This window comes from Dromiciops gliroides, chromosome 3, assembly GCF_019393635.1.
Source record: "Dromiciops gliroides isolate mDroGli1 chromosome 3, mDroGli1.pri, whole genome shotgun sequence".
Classification (NCBI taxonomy): domain Eukaryota; kingdom Metazoa; phylum Chordata; class Mammalia; order Microbiotheria; family Microbiotheriidae; genus Dromiciops; species Dromiciops gliroides.
The window spans coordinates 38,613,733-38,638,123 of record NC_057863.1 but is presented as its reverse complement, the minus strand read 5'-3'; the positions used below and the strand labels follow the sequence as shown (position 1 = coordinate 38,638,123).

The 24,391-nt window shown below is 41.0% G+C and overlaps 1 protein-coding gene across 3 annotated transcripts in view; it reads left to right on the top strand.

Annotated features, from left to right (window-relative positions):
• Positions 1 to 24,391, top strand: part of TBL1XR1 (TBL1X receptor 1) — a 148,838-nt gene that overhangs the window by 32,763 nt on the left and 91,684 nt on the right. The gene's annotated exons all lie outside the window — the stretch shown is intronic.

The following is a 24,391-nucleotide window of genomic DNA, read 5'->3' as shown; positions in this document are numbered from 1 at the left end:
CTGGTTAAACAGACTAAAATCAAAAATAGGGTAATTAGGGAGTTTAAAAGGTCCATTCGAAAAAATTTAAAGGAAAACACAGCCAGTACACCAGTACTTAGCAGTTAAAGGGAGAGGGAGGGGAAATTTCTTACCCAACCTGAAGATCAGAAGTGAGGTTCAGCTTTCCTCTTCGTGGTCAGCCATCTGTTAAGGGCTAAAATTCTAGCTAAACTGTCTAAAATATCTAATGAGTGGTCGCCAATAAATTATAAGCTTTAGCAAGAGTTAGACTTTTAAGCATTTATTAAGGAGAATAAGAATTTGGTAAAGAGAGAGAAAAAGGCCTAGATTTCTATCTATTAAAGGGAAAGCACATTTCTAGCTCCCTTCTCCGCCAGCGTCCTCAGGAAAGAGCCTCAGACTGAGCGCCAGTCTCTTCCTTCCTCCTCCCACTAGTCCGCGTCACTTCCTGACTCCTGGTCTTGCCCTCAAAGACCTTCCCTTCATGGGCAGAACTCTTCTACAGTAAGTATACAGCAGGTGGCGTTATTCCAATCGTTACAATAGACAGGCCGAAACAAACCTTTATTTTCATGGAACAATAGCCCCATATTGTGACCTTTATTCTTTTAAACATTGAAATCTATTTCATATCTTTATAACTATTAGCCAAAATGAGGCCTTCCCATTTTTGTACTTGCCATGGAACAGCCGAATGTGTTCTCCACCCATGATCTAAATGTTGTTTTAAAAAATATTCTTTGGTGTCACTTCAGGACAGTAAAGAAGCTCTTACAGTTTCCCCCTTCTCTCAATATTTCAAGGTTACAATGGAGTAATAGTGTAATCGTAGAGCTACTACACTTCCACGTTAATAATAGCCTTTTCTTTTTTTTTTTTTACTTCATGATACTTATTTGCTCATTTCCTACTCCTCTTCTGTCTTCAGTAGAGGTAGTCACTGGGTAGGTCCTTTGAATATATTAAGTGGTCAGTAAATACTTGTTGATTTAAATGTAAGGCCAATTCTACTTCCATCCCATTATTTCCTTAGGAGACCTTGGCGTTTGTGACTACACTGACAAGCTTGAGAGAGACTTCTGTCCCAAGTTCTGAATTGAAATTGGAATGTACTTTCCCAAAGAATCAGTGTCCAAACAAGAGATAGGTTGCTCCTGTAGTATACTGTATTTCAGTTACTGCTTCAGGAGTTCAAGGAACTTTGGGTACATCCTCTCCTTGATATGGTGATGCTTATCACAACTTCTCAGTGATTTGAGATCTGGTCTTTAAGAGTTGTGGGAACAGTTCACCACCCAGAAACCAAACGGAGGAGGCTGTCAGAGCTTGGCTAGGCCGTTCCTTTAAAGTCAGAATTTCTAGCTCTGCCCTTACTTGTACCCAAACTTTTCCAGCTTCATGTAGGAGACTCCAGAGCTCATGCCTTGAAGTTCAACTCTGTTTATAGATTTAATAGGAATCTGTGGCATGATCTGAGACCACACCATTACATTTCTTCCATGGAGAAGCCAACCCTTCTTACACTGGGGATTCTACATTATATCATGGGGGGTTGGAAATACCCATCCAGGAGAACTTGACAGAGAAAGGAATGTGGACTTTCAAATATTTTATACATCTTGTATAAAATTTTGAATAATAGATTTTTTTTGAATAATAATAATAACTCCTTCTCTCTCTTATGCTGGATTGGTTGGTGACATCCAGAAAAACTAATGGCTTATGTGGGTTTATATTATATCCTTTTTCATTGTTTAAGTTGTTTCAGTTCATTTTTTATAAGCAGACCAAAAAGCAGTAACTGTTTCCTCATTGCCTATGCTTATTCTTTCAATTTTTTACTTATTTCTATCAGTACATCAGATAATAATGGTGATAACAGACACGCTTGCTCTACCTTTGATCTCATTGGAAAAGCCTCTATATGGGGCTTGGCTCTTGATTTCTTTACTATGAAAGGCCCATTTACTCCTGCGCTTTTTATTGTTTTTTTTCTAACATGAATGGGGAGTTTTATTTTGTAAAGATTTTCAGTTAATTTGTTATTAATATGATCTCTTTACAGCCAGCCTTGGCTAATATTTGGGCTAATTGCTAACATTTTATTAAATATTTTTACATTGTTATTCCTTATGGAGCTCTAATTTTGTTTGCTTTTTTTCTCTCCCTAGTTTAGATATCAGGACTATTTGTCCCAAGAATTTTTGTGGGAGCCCCTTTTCTTTTTCTAAGAAGAGGCTAATATTAATATTAGAATTATTCTTTGGACATTTGATAGAATTCACTTGTAAATGTATTTTATGCTTGAGGTTTTTTTTCCTATTTTGTGAGTTAAATTTTGGCTTGTTCAATTTTTCTTTCTGAGATTGAGATATTTAAATTCTCTTATTTCTTTGTTCTGTTAACCTGGGTTTTCTGCCTTGTATACAGAGTGCCCCTCCTGCGTCTTTTTGTGGGGTCCTAGGCTGGGTGAAATCTCATACTGTAATTTCTTTCTGGATTACTCGAGCATGATTTGATCTGGTGTAGTATATGTAGGAGAGTTGGGCTACTCTGGGACCAAAAGCCTCATTTTACAAATTAGGAAACCAAGGCTAGGGAGGGACCTGTGGCATGCTCATCTTCATGCACATAGTTAAATGTCAATATAATAGTCTGCCTGGTTTTGCCTTTAATTTGTTATTGTCAGACATTGTGAACTCATCTTTCCACAGAAGAGATTCCTGTTCAGACCTGTAGCTTGGGCTGAGTGGCCTCTGGGCCAGTCTCTGGGTCTGATTTTCCCCGGGTGAAATTATTTCTAAAAAACAGACATGGAATCTGTTACTTCTCTAGGAAGCTCCACCAATCCTAGTGAATTTAGATTGTTATTAAAATCCACTACTTTTACCAAAATGACGGTGATATTTAGGAAGTACAAAACAAGTTTTTCCTTTGAGATTATTACGTAACAATGCTCAGTTTTGTTGTATTGAATGGCCCTCTCTTCGAAGGAGGAATGCATGCTAAAATTGTAGGTTTTTTTTAAGTTATATTCATTTCAAAGCATAGCTTATGAGGTGATCTATTCTAAATTCCTGTTTTGAAGTAGGACCCTTAACTGATGGGCTAAACAGATGAATATATAATTTAAATCCTATTCTTAAAGATCCTTAGCTCAGGAGGTTCTGTAGCCTTTTTTAGTCCATCAGAATCTAGCCTTTCCTCAGATATCTGATGCCTAGCACAGTGCAGAATGGTCCCTGTGTTGAGGAAAGTGGTTTTTAAAAATAGCCTCACCCATAGACGTGACTTGTGTTTTAGTTTTCATGTGCTGTTAGATGTTGTTACTGTTAGATGATAGTCTTTTGGGGGGGGCAGGGCAATGAGGGTTAAGTGACTTTTTTTTTAAGGAGAAACACTTTAAAAATTTTTATTTAGGGGCAGCTAAGTGGTACAGTGGATAGAGCACCAGGCCTGCAGTCAGGAGGACCCGAGTTCAAATCCAGCCTCAGATAGGTGACACTTACTAGCCGTGTGACCTTGGGCAAGTCACTTAACCCCAGGTGCCTCACCAAATAAATAAATAAATAAAAGTAAAAATTAAAAAAATATATATTTAGAATTTTCCCCTACCTTACACGTAAAAACAAATTGTAACATTGGCTTTTAAAACTTTGTATTCCAAATCTAGATGATAGTCTTAAAGAGCTTAATCACCAATCACAGTTCATACTTCCAGCATCTTAACTCCTTGGAAGTGGGTGCTCAGGGATGACCAGGAAACACAGTGGCAAATCTTTCATAATTTTCAACTTAAAATTTCTATTATTTAAAAAAAAGGGAGTTTTGAGTTCTTACATTTAAAAAACAAGTACACATCAGCATTCCTTTGGTGAATATTCTTGGCTGAGTAGTGGCAGAAAATAGTGTAAGCCAATCCTCCTCCCCCTGGCCTTGGGGTGCCATCCCTTCTTGGCCTGAGCTTCTCAGTTTGCTCTGCAGACCCCTATGGAAAGGAGATGAAATGAAGAAGGTGAAGGGAACTCAAGTTAGAGGAGGCTAGTCTTTGCGGAGCAGATGGACCTCATCACCCCCCAGCTGTGTCAGCTCCTCTGAGCCTTGAGTTCAGATCCTGCCGCAGGCCCCTGGACATGCTGCTGATAACTGCTCTTATCCTAAGTTTGCTTATCTCTGAAATCAGGGAAGGGAATGAGCATTCCCTATGGTGCCTGCTATGTGCCAGGCACTATCCTAAAGGCTTTTTACAAATATCTTGTTTGAGCCTCATGCCAATCTTGAGGGGCAGGTGCTCTTAGGATCCCCATTTTACAGTTGAGGAGACTGAAGCAAGCAGATGGGAAATGACTTGCCCAGGATCTCAGCTGTTAAGTGCCCAAGGCTTGATTTGAACTCAGGTCTTCCCGACTCCGCTCCATCCATTGTGCTTCCACTTGCCTCTCCTAGGGGAGTTGAGAGGACCACAAAGTAGCGAATGAGGAGTGCTGCTGTTTGTGTTGTTGGCATCACAGAAGAGAGGGTAATGAGGAAATAAACATACACACGTTTTGTACAGTGGAGAGTCCTGGCTCTTGCAAGCTGACAGCAAGTGTGGACCTGGCCCCAGGTCTGGGCATCTGTGCTTGGTCCTGTTTTGTTTCATGTTTGTTATCCATGATGCAGATAAAGGCACAGCCAGAAGCTTTATCTAACCTGCCAGGAGTGAGGAGGCAGAGAATTGTAGTAGATGTGGAGCTTAGTGGCTCAGATCCTTGGGCCTGGGTAAGTCCCTTAATCGCTTCCAACCTCCGTTTTCTCATCTTAAAATGGTTATAATAAGAGGACCTGCCTCATAGGGCAGTTGGGAGAGTCAAATGCAAACCTTAACCATTATTTATGGTAGCAGCTACAATTTGTGGCTTTGCCTATTTGATGCAGTGTGGTAGAGTGTGGAATGAGCGCTGGATGGAGAGTTGGGGGGACTTGGGTCCTGCATCCTACACAAAGCCTCAGTGCCATGGCAGAGTCACCCCAATGCTTTGGACTGCAGAGGGCTGAAGTGCATGGATACCCACCGAGGTCCCTTTCCTGTCTATGACCCTGTAATTCTTGGAGGTTCTGTTGTTGCTTTTGAGAAGGGAAAAGGATTGCTACAGAGCAAGTGGGCTCTGAACCTTTAGCTACTATAGATTCCTTTTTCTTGGAGTGTTCCTATTTTTAGATTTACCTTTTCATTTAGTTTTTGGGCCAACAGTCTGAATATTGCCCTGTATTCATTTTTGCCATTTTCATCGTATGGTTTCTTCCTATAACTAATTTACTTTCTTAGGAATAAACAAGTCATTGAAATTCAGTGGGTGTTGTGTTTGTTAAACATATATATGTATATATCTACACACACATATGTATATGTATGCATATGTATAAAATTTACAAACTTTCTTAGCTCTTATAATCTCATACTTCCCTTTGAGGAACTTAAAATCTAGTAGAGGAGTCATAAAGTACACATAAGTATATGTATATGTAAGTATATGAATTGTCCATTTTTGATCTTCTCTATCCCTTGTTTGGTCATGAACTCTTAAATTGTAAAAGACATTTCACTCCTTATACCTCTAAATGATTTGTGATATGACCTATTATATCCAAGTCATATATCAGTTTGAAGCTTATTTTGGTATGCAGGGGAAGATATTGTTCTAAACCTATTTTCTGCCAGAATGCTTTTGCAAAAATGGAAAACCCCCCTAAACCATCCAACTTCCTACATTGGTGTAACCTTTGCTTCCTCTATTCTTCCTCCTGAGTGAATCTTTGTTTACTGGAGAACTTAATCACTCACTAGGGGCTTTGTTTCTCTCAACATTGCAGCACTTGTGTTATCCATTCATTATCCTTTAATCACGTGGCTTTATTAATTGACCTTTTTTTGTCCTGGTCATAATATGCATGATGAGGCCTCAGTTGATGATTCATTACTTCTCATGTGTAAATCATTTCTTCTGTATGCCCACTATGTCCTTTTTTAAAATTCCAGTTTGGGCTAGCTGCATTTTTTATTCTTCTACTATTGTGAAAATGTATGGTTTGTAATCATGTTTTAGTCTGTTGCTGCATGTGGTCCTCTGTGCAGGTTGTTAATTATTCTAAACTGCCTGTCCAGGATTATGCAGACACATACTTATTCAAGCTCTCACACGTGTATTAGATGGCCTACTTATCTGATTGTATATTTTAATCCGGGTAAGATAGTTTTTGCTCTTGATTGTTTGATTTTTAAGAAGTTGGTGTAGGGGGGCCAAAAATGAAAGACATTCCCTTGCTCTTTTGAATGTGATGTAAGGATTTTGAGATTGAACCAGGTTTAGAGACCATACAATCCAGGGGTTGTTCTTCATCTAGCTCTTGACGTCATAGGCCCCTTGTGACCATCTGAAGCTCATGACTCCTTCTCAGAATAAAATAATTAAAAATGATATTTGAAGCAGATACAAATTTGAGTTATAGGTCAGTGAAAATAAAGAAATATTCCTTTCACCCTTCCAAGTTCATGGATCATCTGGACTCTGACACAGATCTCTGGCAGGGGTGGGGAGACTGAGGGCCGGCAATATCACCTAACTTAGTCATTTCATAGGTGAGGGAACTGAGGTTCAGAAACATTCTTTGGCCAGTGTCTCAGATATTCAGGCTTCCATCCTTCACAGAAGTTGAATTTATTAAAATTCCAAATGGAATTTTGAACTTCTTTCAAAGCAAAAAATTAATAGCTGTACTTAACTTAACCAGAAGTTACACTGGATCTAACCATTTATTAACATCTTTGTTGCTGAACTAGGGAAGAGAGGAGGGGTCATATCAGTGGAATTTATAGATCACATTACATTATACAAAGTAGTAACAGCAGGGAAAACTTTTTTTTTTTTTTAGTGAGGCAATTGGGGTTAAGTGACTTGCCCAGGTCACACAGCTAGTAAGTGTTAAGTGTCTGAGGCCGGATTTGAACTCAGGTACTCCTGATTCCAAGGCCGGTGTTCTATCCACTGCGCCACCTAGCTGCCCCGAGGGAAAACTTTAAAAGAAGCCACTGGATAGGAAATTGCAAGTTGTTTTCCCTTGATGTTTTGACTTTCCTTATTTTGATAATACACTTTGAGGAAAAATAATTTGAAACATTTAATGATTCTTACCTGACTTTCAAGGCCTAAAATAAGACTTAGGTTTTTTTTTTTTTAAATTTTTTTTTTTTTTTTTTTGCAGGGCAATGGGGGTTAAGTGACTTGCCCAGGGTCACACAGCTAGTAAGTGTCAAGTGTCTGAGGCCGGATTTGAACCCGGGTACTCCTGAATCCAAGGCCGGTGCTTTATCCACTGCGCCACCTAACTGCCCCTGTTTTTTTTTTTTTTTTAACCCATTCTGGACCAGGGCTTCTTAAACTTTTCCCACTTACAGTCCCTTTTCATCCAAGAAACTTTTATGCGACTCTGGGTGTATAGGTTTCTAAAATAGGCATACAAATCAAACATTTACTACCAGATTTTCTGTGTTCAGTTATATGACCGACAGTTTAAGAAACTTTGTTCTAAAGGATCCCTCTGTCCAAGGCATTTAGTACCAGACCCCAACATTCCTTCTGCCACCTTGTTGTTTAGTTGTTCCTTCATGTCTGACTCTTCATGAACCCATAGCAAAGATACAGGAGTGATTTGCCATCTCCTTCTCCAGTGGATTTAGGCAAACAGGTTAAGTGACTTGCCTAGGTCACACAGCTAGTAACTGCATATAGTAGGTATTTAATAAATGTTTATTTAAAGATTGTGTAGTATGAATAATTTTTGCTTCTGCCAATTTGGCTTCTCCTTGACCACAATTATTAAGTACTTCTTAAGTGCTGGGCACTGCTAAGAACTGGACATAAAAAAAGAGAGACAAAAGACAGTCCCTACCCTCAAGACCTCACAGTGTAATGGATCAGATAATTATGAGTTCACTTTTTTTTTTGGTTACACATTACATTTGGCAAATTATCTAGATCTCTAAATCAAAATGTTAAAATACTCTTTGAGACTTTGTAAAAATAATTGAGTGGACTTTGAGGAGAGCCATTTAAAGTTGTAAAAGGAAATGATTCTGATATAATTAGTTCTTAGATATTGAAATTAGAAACTGATTTCATTTTGGTACTTGGATAATTGGAAAGAAGGATTTCCTTGTGAAGATGATTTTAACAAATGTGTAAAGGCTTCAACGTTGGGATATACGGATTTAACTAATTCCTATTCTGATACAAGTCTGCTTTTGACAAATCTGACATACGTGAAGCCAGATAGATAGACATGGTAGAGACTAATCAGTGATTCTTTTACAAATACATTCACCGTGGAGATTCTTCAGTTGTGAATTTTCTGTGTGCATTCAAATGGGATTTATTTTATAGTCAACTTCAAGTTAACATCTCTTAATTTTGTCCCCTGGTCCATGTGGAGGACCTTAGAGAACACCTAGCCCGAAGCCCTGCTGTGTATATAGGGATGTGTAATGTTTGTAGATCTGATGAGAGAGACTGGGAGTGGGAGAGAGATGATTGATTGATTGAGATTGATTGATCGATCACAACTGTTGGTGCAAGGAGACTATATCTCCATGACTTTTTTTGTTTGTTTTTTGTTTTTGTTTTGTGGGGCAATGGGGGTTAAGTGACTGGCCCAGGGTCACACAGCTAGTAAGTGTCAAGTGTCTGAGGCCAGCTTTGACCTCAGGTCCTCCTGACTCCAGGGCTGGTGCTCCATCCACTGCTCCACCTAGCTGCCCCCTCCATGACTTAAAATTTCTCATCTTGATTGACTCAGCTGAGTACTTAAGGGGAGGTTGATTCTTCTACCTAGGTAGCACCACAAATGACATGGCCTGGAGTCAGGAAGACCTGAGTTCAAATCAAAGCTGTTTGACCCTGCCGCTTAACCCTGATTTCCTCATCTGTAAAATGGGTGATAATAGCATCTACCTACCAGGGTTGCTGTGAGGGTCAAATGAGATAAAAATTGTAAAATGCTTAGCTCACTAAAAGCTGTGTAAATGTTATGTTTATCATTACCATCACCTTTACCATGATTATCACCATCATGATGACGATGATGACCCTGAGTAAATCACAACCCCTCTCTGCTTCAGGCTCCTTATTTGTAGAATTCCTACCTTGTAGGAATGTTGTGAGTTTAAAATGAGAGAATGTTTTTAAAATGCTTTACCGACTTCACAGTGCTGTATAAATGTTGGTTATTACTGTGATGATTATTTGCTGCCACAAAAAGTGTTGCAGTGGACATTCTGGTGGATAAAGGGTTTTTCTGTTAGTCTTTCATCTCTTGAGGTATGTACCTAGCAGTAGTTTTTCTGGGTTGAGACTAGGGGCATTTTAGCCATCTTCCACAGGTAAGTGTGCAGTGAAATGAGTTGTTGTGATGTTCATTTCTCTTATTAGTGATTTAAAACAATTTGTATAATTGTTAGCCGTTTTCAATTTTTCTCTAGAATTATTTATTTTCTGTGATCACTTATCCAGTGGGAATTGTTTTCGATCTTACATATTTGTAATATTCCTTATACTATTGGATATTGGGATTTGATTCCAAGATTTTTTCTATTTGACAGCTACTCATCCTGTCATCCTAGTTACATTGATTTTGTTAGTGTAAAAGATTTCAATCTCATGTAGAAGAAATTGTTTATTTCATCTTCTGTGATTGCTTCTGTCCCTCGTTTGATTAGGAATCTTCTCCGCCCCCCCTTACCAAAGCTCTGAAAAATGCAGGATGCTTCTTTCTGAGAGTCATCTTCTCTACTGGGAGTAGGGCTTAAAATACAATAGACCCATAGCACAACACTAATTCTTGAAGAGGACTAGGGGAGACTATCCCACTTATGACAGTTTTGAAGCAAATTTTTTTTTAGGGGGGAGTTAATTGCATGTACAAGTACATTGTCTGCATTTGCGGGTGTGCTTTCCTATACCTCTAAGGTTACTTAAAAGAAACTGACCCATACCCTTGGGGTCCGACCCACTTGGGTTCTTTTGAGCCATTTGCTTTGCCAGAGGCTCCTTTGCATTTCTTTGCTTCTCTTAACCCAAAGGATCCCTATTCCTGGCCCTGACAACCAGGAGAATCCTTTGGGGCAGGTAAATCTTTGCTACCATAAAAAAAGTTGTTAAATGTCTTTGTTGATAGAGGACCTTTTTCAGTGTCTTTGGTGTGTACCTGCCTTGTCATTATATTGCTGGCTCCAAATGCACTTACAATTTAGTGATGTTTGAAAATAAAATCTTTTTCCAGAGTAATTTCACAATTCCACCAAGAGACAGTTGCTTTGTGTCAGCATTCCATCATACACCAGCTTAGTGATGTCACCTTTGTCAGTGCTCTGGGCGAAACCTTGGGGTTGGCTTGATTTTGCCAGGAGCTCATTCATCTACTGCTTGATGACCAGTATCAAAGGAGAGCCCATGACCTTGCAAGGCAGCCCGTTCCACTTGTGACTGGTGCCCCATTTTCCCTTTCATGAGGTTCTTCTCTAAGCCAGGATCCCCAAATGAAAAATAGCACTCTATGTGCGAAACTAAGCATTATAGTGGAAGAACACGCTACTTGTGTAAGAGGAATTAAGAGGATAATTTAGAGGACATTTTCATTGGCCGCAGAGACAATACTCTGAGCTAAGGAGGCCCATTCAGACCCGTCATTCCGGCTATGGGCCATGGTGACTAGGTGGTCTCCACAGCCAAGGTGCCTTACCATTTACTGTGACACTTAGAATTATGGGTAGCTGAGAAAACCAAAGCAGTGACATTTTGTCTGCAGTTCCTCCTGTTTGTATTGCATCCCCCACCCTGTCTGTAACCTTCTTTTCTGCTGAAATTGTCCTTCTCCTAGGCTGGGGCTCCTGGAGAGGACTAACCTGAAGAAGAGCCTTTCCTGTTACTGGCCCCAGCAACAAGCCTTGTCCAGTGCAGAGGGGTCCCAAACCCAAACCCAGTTCATCTCCTGCCTAAATTGAAACCTATATAAGCTTTGTGCCTTTGTTTCCTCATAAGTTCTCACTGGTTCCTAAATTTCTGATAGAAGTTCTGGTTCATTAGTGTAAAGTCGTGTGTGAGTGTGAGAGTGTGTGTGTGTGTGTGTGTGTGTGTGTGTAGGTAGGCACTTGGGGTTAAGTGACTTGCCCAAGGTCACACAGCTAGTAAGTGTCAAGTGTCTGAGGCCAGATTTGAACTCAGGCCTGATTTGAACTCAGGCCCGATTTGAACTCAGGCCCTCCTGACTCTAGGGCCAGTGCTCTACTGTACCAGCTAGCTGTCCTGAGTTCTGGTTCATTGGGCACCTACAAATGTGGCCCACAGTAAAGGGTGGCACATAGGACCAGGGCTGCAGGCCAAACAAGGTCAGGGGCACAAAGTGGAACTAGCTAGCTGCCTTCCTTTTGTCAGCCACCCACAGGATCTCATAGTTGTTTCCCATTGTTTGTTGTGCTTATAATTTGCAAATACCATTCATTGCAAAGGACCCTAAATTAAATAAGCACTTTGTACTGTCACTTCTTAGCTATTGGCATGTTCTCTAGGGATGGTTGTTAAAGGTGAGAGATGTTAGTCATTTGGTCATCAGCCTATAGGTGGTGAGTCTGCCAATGCTTGGCCAGGCTGATGCTTGTACAGTGGGCTCGCTCAGCCTGGCTAGGAACAGTTCCAAGCCTTCCTTTCCAGTTCGAACTTGCAGTTCATTGGCGTAATTTTCAAGAACTCAAGAGTCACCCTCATGTCATAGTGAAGCCTTGTTGTAGGACTTTGTGGAGGTGCTGGCATGAGTGTAACTGAATTTGTTTCTAGATATCAATTCTGTAATTTAATTCAAATATTTCTTAAGCATCTAGGACCTTGGTTAGGACCTTGGGAATACAGAGATAAACAGAATCTCCCCATTAGTAGCTTCTATTCCATGGGGCCATAAGCCATGAAAACTGCTAAGTATAAGAAAAAAAAGTAATTTGAGCAGGTGGGGAACATTCAGGATTTGGGACGTGGGAGAGGCATCCCCAGTGCTGAGCCTTGAAGAAAACAAAGGAAATAGGAGACAGGGTTGAGAAGGGAGTAGAGGCCAGTGTGAGGACCAAGCGGAGAGGAAGGTGGAGGCAGGAAAACGTAGAGTTCAGGTAGCATCATTGTCCCGTTTGTAACCTTTAGGTAGTATTGTGGCATTTAGAAGATGGCCTTTTTAGGTGGTAAAGAAAGGGCCAGGATTGTGTTGTCACTGCTTGTTGCTGCTGAACTAAAGGAACAGTCCCAGTTGCTCAGTCTGAATGGATTGCCCAAGAAGGCTAGGAATCTGTGTTCTATTCCTCAGACCCTACGAGCTCCAGATACTCCCCACCCACCCCGGCAATGAGGGTTAAGTGACTTGCCCAGGGTCACACAGGTACTAAGTGGCAAGTGTCTGAGGCAGGATTTGAACTCAGGACCTCCCAAATCCAAGGCTGGTGCTTTATCCACTGTGCCACCTAGCTGTCCTACTTTCCATTCTCTAACAGGAATCAGAGTGGGAAATTAGAAGATTGCTTCACATTGCCTACCTTGCTGGACTATGTGTAATATTAAACTTTTTTGTTTTTTTGTTTTTTTAGTGAGGCAACTGGGGTTAAGTGACTTGCCCAGGGTCACACAGCTAGTGTCAAGTGTCTGAGGCCGGATTTGAACTCAGGTCCTCCTGATTCCAGGGCCAGTGCTCTATCCACTGTGCCACCTAGCTGCCCCTATTAAACTTTTTAGTAGTGATGTGATGCTCATATTAAGGATGAAGCCAAAAACTGAAGTCTGTAACTTTGGAATAGTCATGTGTGCACACCCATTATTCTGGATCGTCTTAAGTTGTTGAAAAACCTACTGGGTTGCTTTATGTTGGAAATAATCTGCATATACTTGCAGAGAATCTAATGGGAGATTAATAATGTAATGAAAGAAAATAGAGAGGGTTTGTCAACAGCGTCGCACGTTGCAGGGAAATGAAGAAGAGTGAGAACTAAAAAACTGTGATTGGATCCAGTAATGAATAGATAGTTGGTAACATTTGAGAGAGCAATATCAGTTGAATAATGAATGGGGTTGGATCCAGGTGATTGGGGAAGGATTGTAGTTGGGGTTTTTAAAAGGGAGGAGAGCTATAGAAATGATAGCTTGACGGAAGGATGGTCAAATGGCAGAGATGAAAGTCAGCAGAGAAGGAACCAGTGAAGAAAGAGACTGAAGATTGGAGAGAAAGGAATGAATTCTTTCCCAACTTCTTGGCTCTCCCGGAGTATATTTAGTCAACTTAAAAAAAAAATTATTTAGTCAACTTTTGCAGATATTTATCATATCCCTTAAAATTTCTTTGCCACAATTTCTCATTTTGGTTATTGTAGTTGAACATATTTGTAAGACAAGTAAAATAATCCTTTTAAAGAAGGCTGAATTTTATTTTTTTCATGTCTATGATATTCTTTTCCTGTCTGTTCCCATATCCAACATCTTCAGTTCCCTGTTTGTAATCAGAATACCTCTTTTAGAGTTTGTGGAACATGCCTGTTCTTTCTTTTAAAATTTTGTTTGATTCACAACTCTCTGTATTGACAGACCTTGAGTTCCATTCTGTGGCCTTCACATTTGTCTTTCAGTTAATTGCATAGTTGCATATTTAGCCAACTTGGCACCTGGCTAGCTAGCCTTCCTTCCCACATGCAGTATCAGATTTCCTCTTCCTGTGCAAGAATTCTGAAACAGTCCCTGATGAGGTTTGAGCCGTTGGGAATAAATCCAGAATTATGTTCAGGATTCCCTTATCCAGGGGTTGGGAAGATTTGAGGTTGAAGTTCATAGGACTGGTAGGTAGCCTGTGTGAGGTTCCTCGTGTTTATGATAGAAGTGAAACCCTCCCTCCCGCATTATAGCTGGAATAGTTAATTCACAACATTTAATTCTGCATTGTAGTTTTGTTGTATAAGAGCTTGTTTCTTGCTGAAGTAGACCTAAGAGTCATTGGAGTTGTAGTCCCGCTTGGCCTTGTCAGCTCTAAAGCACCTTTGGCAAGTTCCTTGTTCCTTGTGTCTCTTCCCTCGCAATGAAAAGCTCTCTGATTCCTGGTCTCTTCAAGCTCTAAGAACTTGTGATTTTTTTTCCCTAAGTGAGTGGTCAGGAATTGGAAATCTTTGTGTTATATGGATACACATATTAATGTTATTTTTCCCCCTGTGGGTAGAGTTCCTGTTAAATGGGAAGGATGGTTACTAGCTCTCCTTGAAGAGGAGAACAAAAGCACTAGCGATAGTGGTTTTATCCTGCATCCAAAGGCAACAAAAATACCATTTTAATGACATTTAGTCATTTCTTATAATACGTGTGAGCCCCTCCCCCCCCAAAAATCAGGACAATAATTTCAATTCACATGCCAAGATCTGTTGCAGGGTGAAGTGGAAGAGAAATTATATGAAATATTCAACTATACCCTCCAAATTAAATCAACTTCTTTTTTGATATTTCATGACTTGAGTGTGCAGTGTATAGAATTTTATACTGTTTACCATCTTCTTCTGGGATATCCTGCCTTTTTCCTCTTAGTTTTTGTAATTCTGTTTTCTTTTGATTTTCCTCTTGTGCCTATTTGATTTCTCCTTGGAATCTTTTGGTGCCTTATCATCAATTTCACACAACCTAACTATGAACTTACCACAAGGCTTTGAACTGGGACCTCATTTGACTCTCTCCAGGTCACCTTTTCAGCTCCCATGGGTTTTAATTATTTCTTGTCTGTATCCAAACTTGGTCTCTCTCTTGAGTTTCAGTCTTGCATTGATGATTTCCTGTTGGACATTTCAAAGTCAAATGCATCTTGTTCAAAAGAGTACTCATTTCATCTCTTTGCTCTCTTTTCAACTTACCCTCTGTGTAACTTACCTGTTTTTATTGAGGGCACCACTATTCATCTTGTTACCAAAGTTTGCAACCTTCAGCCTCAGAGTTGTCATTCATACACTCTTTCAGCCCTTGCATCCAGTTAGGGTGCCCATTTTTATTGAGTCTCCTTCCACAATACCTCTCACATACTTCTCCTTATCTCTACCCACGTGGCCCCAACCTTAATTCAGGCCCTTATCACCTCAGGACTGGGTTGTTAAAATAACCTCCAGTCTCTTTGCCATACAGCTGCCTGAGTAATTTGAGTAAGAGGTTTGGAGAAAGGACAGGAAAGAATGTGATGGGATCTGTTTATTGGAGGGAATACCCACTGTGATGTCACAGAGTTGGAGTCATCTCTGGGTTCAAATTGTGGTTTTTGAGAGTAATGGCATAATCTTTCTGGATCTCTTCTATGTAGAATCTAAGAGTTGGATTTCTATATAAAGTGGAGATGCTTTCTCAGGTCTCTTATAGGTCTAGAAAATAGCCTTTTCTTAGCAGGGAAGCTTGGAGGCCCCCTCTAGCTGTGAATAATAGGCTATTTTGGTTTCAAAATGGTATTCCTAAAGGCAGATAATCAAGCTTCTTCTGTAACTGAAGGAATTAAAAATTAATTAGAATAAATGAAGTGGACTTTGCACTAATTGATTCCTTTTAATGTAATTGATGAAGTATATAATGAAATCTTATATGATTAATGATGATAGGTATATGACACAATTTGATCTTAACTAGTAGATTACATTTTCAAGTTGTTTAATATAAATGTTACAGACCCTTAATATCGTGCTTCCAAACATTTCAGTTACTCCCAATTAATTTTTCTATGCTTATTAAAAATAAAAAATTAGAGTGCTATAGTGACATTGTTTTGAAAAGAACAAGCAAGATTGTTTGCTCAGTAGACTAAATGATTGGAATTAGGTTGAGAAAAATTAATTTGGAATAAACTCCCACATTTTTCTTTTCACATTAACATTAGATGTTTTCTCTTTCCTTAGCCATTTAAACAACTATTAAAATCAATAATGTTTAAAAGAGACTTGACATCTGCTCTCTATTTGATTCTCACAGCAAACAGGTGAGGTTGGCATTCTGAGTATTTTCCATGTTTTACAGATGATGAAACTGACACTGATATTAAGAGCCACTTAATACCTAGCTCAGGTCTGGCACCCGAACTCATGCCTCCTTCCTACTTTGTAGTAGTACCAGCTGCCTTCCAAACTTGATTTTAAAATGCTGAAAATCAAGGTATTCCGGCCTATCTCGCACATAATTTTGCCCCCAGTAGTATTGATGGATGATATGTAGAAGAGCAGATTCCTTTACCATTTTACTACTAGGAAAACTTGAATGTATTGAGTAAAGCAATGCCCTTTTTGAATGTGGAAACAGACTTTGTCCTGGGGTCTTTCTGCCATATGTCTGGGTAGGTTTATTGTGCCCAGTCTTTTTCATACTGTTTTCGTGGGAAGTCTTCATCTCTCTAGCACCATGTGATTGGAGTGTGTGTGGTTCATACCCCTGCTCCCAGGGTGTTTTTTTAAGTTTTTTTAACCAGTCAGTGTTTCTTTTCTGTTAGTGGGGTCCATCTCTCTTTGTAAGATATGTCTTCATATTCTATAGCTACATCACATCCTTTGTTGTTGTCCCTTCAGGGTTTCTTCTGCCTTTTTTCCAGTAAAGCTTTTTTGTTAAACATTTACTGTGTGCCAGGCACTGTGCCAAGCAAAGAAGACAGCCCCTACTCTCAGGGAATTTACATTTGAATGGGAAAAGGCAGGTAGGCAAGATTGGGAAGTCCAAGGGGCCAGGCTTTGGTATGGAGGTGGAAGTAGGGAACTGGGCAAGCTAAGGGGAAGCCTCCACCATGAATGGGGACGGGGGGAGTTTAGGTTTCTGGAGAGCAAACAGCTGCTGTTGAGCAGCCTGCTGCTGTGCTTTCTTGGTGTGTTACTGGAATTCAGTAAGCATTGTTGTTCAATAAGCTGAGTTGCCTTATCTCGTTGGGGTTGGTGCTCATCTAAGAGAGGTTGCGACGAGGCTGTCAGAATGGTAGATAGCTAGGTGTCTGACAACATAGGCCGGACAACCACATGCGATTTGATTTGGTTTGGAGCTAGTTTTTACAGTGAGAAAGATATGGTTTGCTATCCTCTTGAGGGACTTTCAGGCCTTTTCCCTTTGTTTCCTACTCCACTTTCATTACATCACTGCGTAGCAGCCTTTGTTTATCTACTTTAGCTCCTTATTGTTGATTTAAAAAAATCTTTGGCTGCTTTTGTGTAGGAATTGATGGGTTCAGTTAGAAAAGTGTGGAAATGGAAGAAAAGCTGAATGAGCAGACAAGCACTGGTTCTAATGAACTTGGCCTTTATAGGGACAAATACAGATTTGATTTGACTGGTCCCCTTTGTAGGTTCAACTGCGAATTGAATCTGTGGCCCAGGGTTTTCAGATATCTGGTAATATAAAAATAAAACTTCTTGACACGAAGAATGATTGTGAAGGCTAACTCCATTTGTTGAATAGATGTTAATAGGCTAAATGTCAGTCCTGATTTCAAGGATGTTTATGAATAAGAAAGCATTTGTTGAGTGCTTAGGTAGAGAAAATTCTGTTAAGCTTGGGGTATGCAGAGAAAAGGGGGATGATTTGTCTTTCAAGGAGCTCATATTTCCATAGGGAGAGCCTGGGTAGACAGGTGTTTCCAGCTACAGACCAAATAAGGCCCAATATCTCATTCTCTGGGGAACTAGGGAGTGGTAATGATTGCTACGTGATCAAATGTGGATCAGTTGAGGACTTTTTATAAGGGTACAGGACCTCTAGGTTATTTCATTTTATTATTATTTTTTCTCCCTTCTGTCTCCTCACAGTTGTGTATTCAGCCACTGAAAAGAATTTCCATAGGCATGAGGAAGCATTTCTGTATTGGCAACAGGAGGCAACATTTGCCATATTACTATGGATTAAGCAATTTATTTTGAATGTGGTAGAGAAGACTAAGTGAATTCCAGTAGGGGCAAGTATTAAGGAAGCTGCGAGTAGGAAACTGCTTCTAGAATACACAGGATAAATTTCAGCTCTTATTTCTGGAGGTGACTGAAGAGAATTGAGAAGATACTTGTTTTTATTTCTCTCGTGGTAGTTGATTACCGTGTTTATTGTGTTGACAAACTTGATAAAGAACCTTTTCTTTGGCTTGATTTGTGATTCTTCCTTGTGCTTGAGAGCAGCTCTCTTGAATATTTTATCTGGGGAAAATACTCTTACCTGATTGAAATAGGTGAGAGAATGGACCTGCCATCTTTTCCCGAGCCATGCTGACCACTGAGCTGAAAGAGCCCTGGGAACAACAGAAGTCTAGACTCCTGTCCCTGCTTCTAGTCCAGACCATCCTAACTGTTGGCAGTGCATCACTGCTACAGAAAGAAGAGAGAGAGAGGTGGCCTATGACGCCTGCCTCCCTTTAGATCTCCATGGAGACAGGCAAGGATCCTGCAGCTCCTGCAGCCAGTCATTCAGGAAGGCTACCCTTGTGGAGATAGATAATGCTTCCACCAGTGCTGAGGCCCCCAACATCAAAGCAACAACAGCTACTGAGGACTTGAAAAAGAAGCTCTTAGCGCCAGAGTCCTTGGTACTGAAAAGTGGTCTGAATAGGAGAAAATTTTTATTGGTGAAAACAACATTAAAGAAGCTACACTCCCAAAGACTCTCACTCCTTGATGACACGGGGCTGTCCTTTCTCCCCCCTCCCCCCCCCCCCCACATCTGTGTCCTTGGAGCTCAGCACAGAGTGCAAACTTACGTGTTTTCATTCTTTGTTTCTTTCATTGATTCATTCTAAACACTAATGAAAAGTGATAAACAAACATAAAGTTTTAAGTTTTTGTTAAGAGAAAAAAGGGATCATTGTGAACAAATTCAACACAATTGAATGGAGAAGTATCTAAGAGCTTAAAATGTGCCAAGCATTGCATGAAGTACCAACTGTGTGCAAGCTGGTGCCCTAGATCTTCAGGAAAACACAAAGATAAGACACATGCCTGCCCACAAAGACTTCACAAGAGACTGAGGGAAAACAAGTCAGAGAAATAAGACATAAAATAGAACATGGTAAGAGGTCCAAAGATGATGTTGTAAGCCCTCTGAGAAGGAGGAGCAGCCATTCTGTGCCAGAGACACCAGGGAGGTGGCAATGTCATTGAGAATATCGCTTGTGAGCAGGATGGGGAAGGGATAATAGGAAGAGTTAATAGAATTGACTTATCTGTGCTAAGGTAGAATTTAGTGGTTGCTTTGTTCAGACACTTTGTTGATTTTGTTTAGGTCTTAATGACCCATATAGTCCAAAACTAAAGGTTTTTGTTGTCTCCTCTCTGTATTTCTAATCGGATGTGCTCAAGTATTTGATCAATTAAAACAAAATTGTGTTTGAGAAAATTTAAATCAGAATAAAGATGGAGTTCTTTTAGAGCAGCCAGGGCTGTTAGAGAAATTTTTACAGATGATTTCACAAAGTGGTTGTTCATGTGTACTTAAAAGCACCCCCCCCCCCCTTTTTGTTAGTCGAGTTTTCATGAACCTAATGAATGCCTGGCAAAAATGTTTCCAAAATACTTGTAGCAGTAAATGAGCACAGGCATTTTTAGAGTAAAATAAAACATTATGATATGATAAAATGCTTTGTCTCCATAGGGATTTGCTCATAATATGGTTCAAATTTCCCCCTTTGTACTTAGTGTACAGGCAAACTTCTCTTTCCTTATGTGAGTAACTGGTTCCTTGAAAGCATGAGTTTAGGTGGAGGAGTAAAACTGGTCAGTTATTTTGTAGGAGCAGTATTATAAATGGGTGATGGGATTTGGGATGGTCAGAACTTGGACTTTAAAAGCCTGAACTGTTAAGGGGAGTGGAGGTGTTAGAGCATCTCCCACCTCCTCTTCCTTCCCTTTTCTCTTGTTTCCTCCTCTTTCCTTCTCTTTATTCCTCTCTTCTCTGATGGCTAGAACTTAGCCTACTGCACACTTAGAGGGCAGAGGGGCTCCTAGAAGATCAATAGAGAAGTCAGCCAAAATTTAAAAAAAGAAAAAATCACAATGGAGTTTTTCCTAAGCAGGCTTAGTACACAGTACCAGGTGGACACTTAAAATAAGATCCTGTCACTTACAGCTGTCACATTGAGACAGAAACTACTTTATAAATATGAACTACCCATTTTTCTCCCACTAGCATGTGATCTGTGCTTTGTTAAACAGTTTTCTTAGAGTAGACCTGTCAGAAGGTGGAGGTAAGGCCAGTGCTTTGTTTTAGAGGAACATGACTTGCAGCTGGCCTGTGGACAGTTTTCTCACAGTAGAACAATTCCTGGTGAATCATTTTATCTTCCCTCATAAACACCCTGAGAAGCATGTTGACCTGGACTTGGAGGGAGCAGGCCGTTTCTGGCTCCTCAGCATTCGATTAGTGGCTGTAGTGGTTGAAGATTTGATGGTGACTTTCCTTGCCTTGTTCGCCTGAAGTTGGTAGACCTGCTCCCTGGTGCTGCTAGAGGTGGGGGAGCAGCACACAGCCTGTGGGGGACACGTAGGGAGTGTGCTTTTTAGTCTAAGAGTTGGATGATCTTAATGGCTGATGATATTCCTTCTAACTCTGAAATCCTGGGATTCTTTATTCGTAGCTTCCATTTACATCTGTGTGCTTCATTGATTGGTTCAAGTAGTCAAGTTAGCAAGCATTTATTAAGCCCCCTCTCTGTGCCAGGCACTGTGTTAAGTGCTGGGGTTACAAAAAAAGGCAAAAGAGACTGTCCCTGCTGTTAAGTTGCTCCTCAGAGTCCAGTGGAGGAGACACCATTCCAACGGCCACGTATGAAGGAGACCCCCACACCATCAAGAGGTGGTCACAGAGGGAAGGTGCTACTGCTTATTTTAAATGAAGGTATATTTTGAAAATAGTATTTGATTCTTCCCAATTACATGTCAAGACAATTTTTAGCATTCATTTTTACAAGATTTTGAGTTCTCAATTTTTCTCTCTCCCGCCCCTCTTCTGAAAATGGTGGGCAATCTGCTGCATGTGCTGTCACGTAAAACACATCTCTGTGTTAGTCACAGTTGAGGCCCTGCTATGATTAAGGGAGATCAGGAAGGGCTTCTGGTGGAAACTGGGGTTTAGTTGTAACCTGAAAGAAGCCGGGGAAGCCAAGAGCATGGGATCCATCCCTCCTTCCCAAGAATCTTTCCTTTAGAGAATTTCTCTGCCTAGGCCAGCTTTCTGGGGTCTGTGAGGTGTTCCTCCTTCCTTTTTTCAGTGACCTTCCTTTCTGATGTGAAAATGCCGAGCCTCCAGAGTGCACAGCTATGAAGGCTTGTTGGAGTCCAGGTTTTCTGATACCAGCTTCATTGTACAGGAGCTCTCCATTCTGACTGTCCACTCTGGCCAGACTTCTTTGAAAAGACCAGTCATTAATGGACATGCTTTAAGAAGCCCTGCCCCAATATGACTTTAGGGGCACCTACTGGGTCTGCCTTTTCTGTTACTGGGTCATTGCTAATCTTCTCTTGAATTTCATTCTGATCTGCCCAGGGGCCTGGCCACAGGGATATCTCTGCCTCCCAGTTAACTGCCTTCCTTGGCTTCTCAGAATTTCCCTGGCTTGTTACTCTTCCCCATCCCATAACCCAAGATGTGGTGGCCTATCCCAGTCTAGCAACAGGCTCTCCTCCCAGGGTGGTGAGATGCGTGCTGTTTGTACTGGCCTGCCTCTGTTACCTCCCCTGATACGGCTAGATCCTAGGTCTCCAACCTTGGCTTTTCCCCCAGGAGAGGCTCTAGCTGCTCCTGTCCAGAGAGCTTGCTGCTTGGGCTTTCTTCCCTTCCTGACTGCAGCTGTGCCTTCCCATGGGAAGGCCTCCCTCCGCTGAGCCTTGTTACTCTCTCTTCCCTCCTGAAGTTGGGAGGGGCGTGGTTCTTTAGGCTAGGCAACTGGAAGAGATGGGAGGGCTGCCTCTCCCAGGGATCATCTTTTCTGCAGGGACTCAGCGTTGTGGCATCCTTGTTCGGCAACAGCAGCAACAAACTTTAAATTGAATGCTTGAAACTAAAGGCTCGTGGAAAAAAATCCTTAATCAAACCCTTTTGTGGTGTGATGACCACATTCTTCTTACATGGTGTGCATAGATGGTGTTGTTCATACTTTGCGTTTATTTGATGCATTGTGTGTCTATCTGTCCATCATAATTTATGTAGGACTGTACAAACGAGCTGTCTAGGAACATTGCTTTGCTTATTTCTGGCGTCAGCCCAGTTGCCGTTGAATTTTTGTGTGCTTAATAGAGCCCTCCTGAATGGGCTTTTTATTTATCTAAGGGTCCTACAGCTGAAGCCTTTAAGTACCATGATCTGGCATTTGCAAACCCATCAGGCCCAATTTAGACTCATTCTTCATCTGGCTCTGGATCTTTATTTGTCCCCAGGCAGATTGAGAACCAGGTTAGCCTAGGTTACTTAGAAGTAAGCTTCTGGGCCCCAAAGACTCTGCCTGGGCAGGGTGGTACAACTTAACACCCAAATTTGGGTGGTCTGTTCAAATCTTCCCTCCTCAGTCCCTGAAAGACTGGCTCAGAAACAGCTAAGGTATGATAAGCGTCAGTTAGTGCTCTGGACACATCTGATTTCCAGGTATAACCTTATGGGAAGCCCTTTCTTTAAAAGCTCCCAGTTTTGAACAGGGTTTGAAATCAGTCCTTCCCCAAACAACCAGCTTATTATAGTAATAATTTATTGGTTATCGTGCCTTACTTTGAACATGTCATGTGTAAGACATAGGCATTTTCAGGGACTGTGTGGAAGCCTCTAGTCAGTGTTTCTTTTCTTACCTACTCTGGTTACTGTTGTTGGTTCTGTTTTCTATCGCCCCACTGCCCTTCCCCTTGCTTCTTTACTACGACTTTCCTCTCCTTTTCGGTTTCACCTCTAGTTCCACTGCTTTCACAGCCCCCACCAACCTCTGAGAACCCTCCTCTGGGCCATTCAGTGATACTTTTCATTGATTTGTGCTCGTTTTTGGTCCCTTGGCTTTTCCTCTTGCTTCTGGGTCCAGGACTATTGAGAATATGACAATGCCTCTCTGCTATTGAGCATTTGTTTTCATAACTTGGATGAAGTCATAGAACACACTCCTATTAAATATTTAGATGACACAGAGCTGGGACAGAGGCCTGGAAAACAGACTCAGGACTCACAAAGATCTTGAAGATCTAAAGCATTAGCTTGAATGTAAGAATTTGACATTTTTTGTAATAGACCTAAAGTCTTTTTTTTTTTTTTGGCGGGGCCATGGGGGTTAAGTGACTTGCCCAGGGTCACACAGCTAGTAAGTGTAAAGTGTCTGAGGCCCGATTTGAACTCAGGTACTCCTGAATCCAGGGCTGGTGCTTTTTCTACTGCACCACCTAGCTGCCCTTGTATTTTTTTTTTTTTATTATATTTTTTGGTGAGGCAATTGGGGTTAAGTGACTTGCCCAGGGTCACACAGCTAGTAAGTGTTAAGTGTCTGAGGCCGGATTTGAACTCAGGTACTCCTGAATCCAGGGCCGGTACTCTATCCACTGTGCCACCTAGCTGCCCTGTGCCCCTGTATTTTAAAAAAATATACTTCCCAAGTACCATGTTGGTAATGTGTTGCTAGACAGATCTCAGGATTTCAGGGTACAGCAAGCAGATAAGTCAGCAGTGTAATATTGTAGCCCCCAAAAGGCAATGCGGGCTTAGAATAGATGAAGAAGTTTAGGACCAGGGAGGTGATGTTTGCTGATCAGACCACGATAGGAATGATGCAGTTCTTGGTGCCATATTTAATGAAAGACTCTGTTAAGCTGGAGGGTGGGGGAGGCCCTACTTCTATGTTAAGTACCACAGACATCTTAGAGGGGGATGATTCAGGTGGTGAAGGGCCCCAGGGTTGAGCTAGGTGGGCATTGAAGGAACTGAGCTTCTTTGGTCTGGAGAATAGAAGACTTGGGAGGACCAGCGTCACTCTCTTCAAGTATTTGAAGGGCTCTGATGGAAAAGGAGGATTATCCTTGTTGTCTTTGTCCCCAAGGACAGAAAAGTAGCAGGGGGTAGGAGTTAAAGACTGTCACATTCAGGATTGATCTAAGGTAGTGATGTTAAACTCAAAGAGAAACGAAGCTCTGTTTGGCAGCATATTGATGTGGTGTTCATTTCATTCATGTCCTATTCTTCTTGACCTCATGTGGGATTTTCTTGGCAAAGATCTTGGAGTGGTTGGCCATTTCCTTCTCCTGCTCATTTTCAGATGAAGAAACTGAGGCAAACAGGGTTATGTGACTTGCCCAGGGTCACACAGCTAGTAAGGGTCTGAGGCCATTTGAATTCAGGTCTTCCTGCCT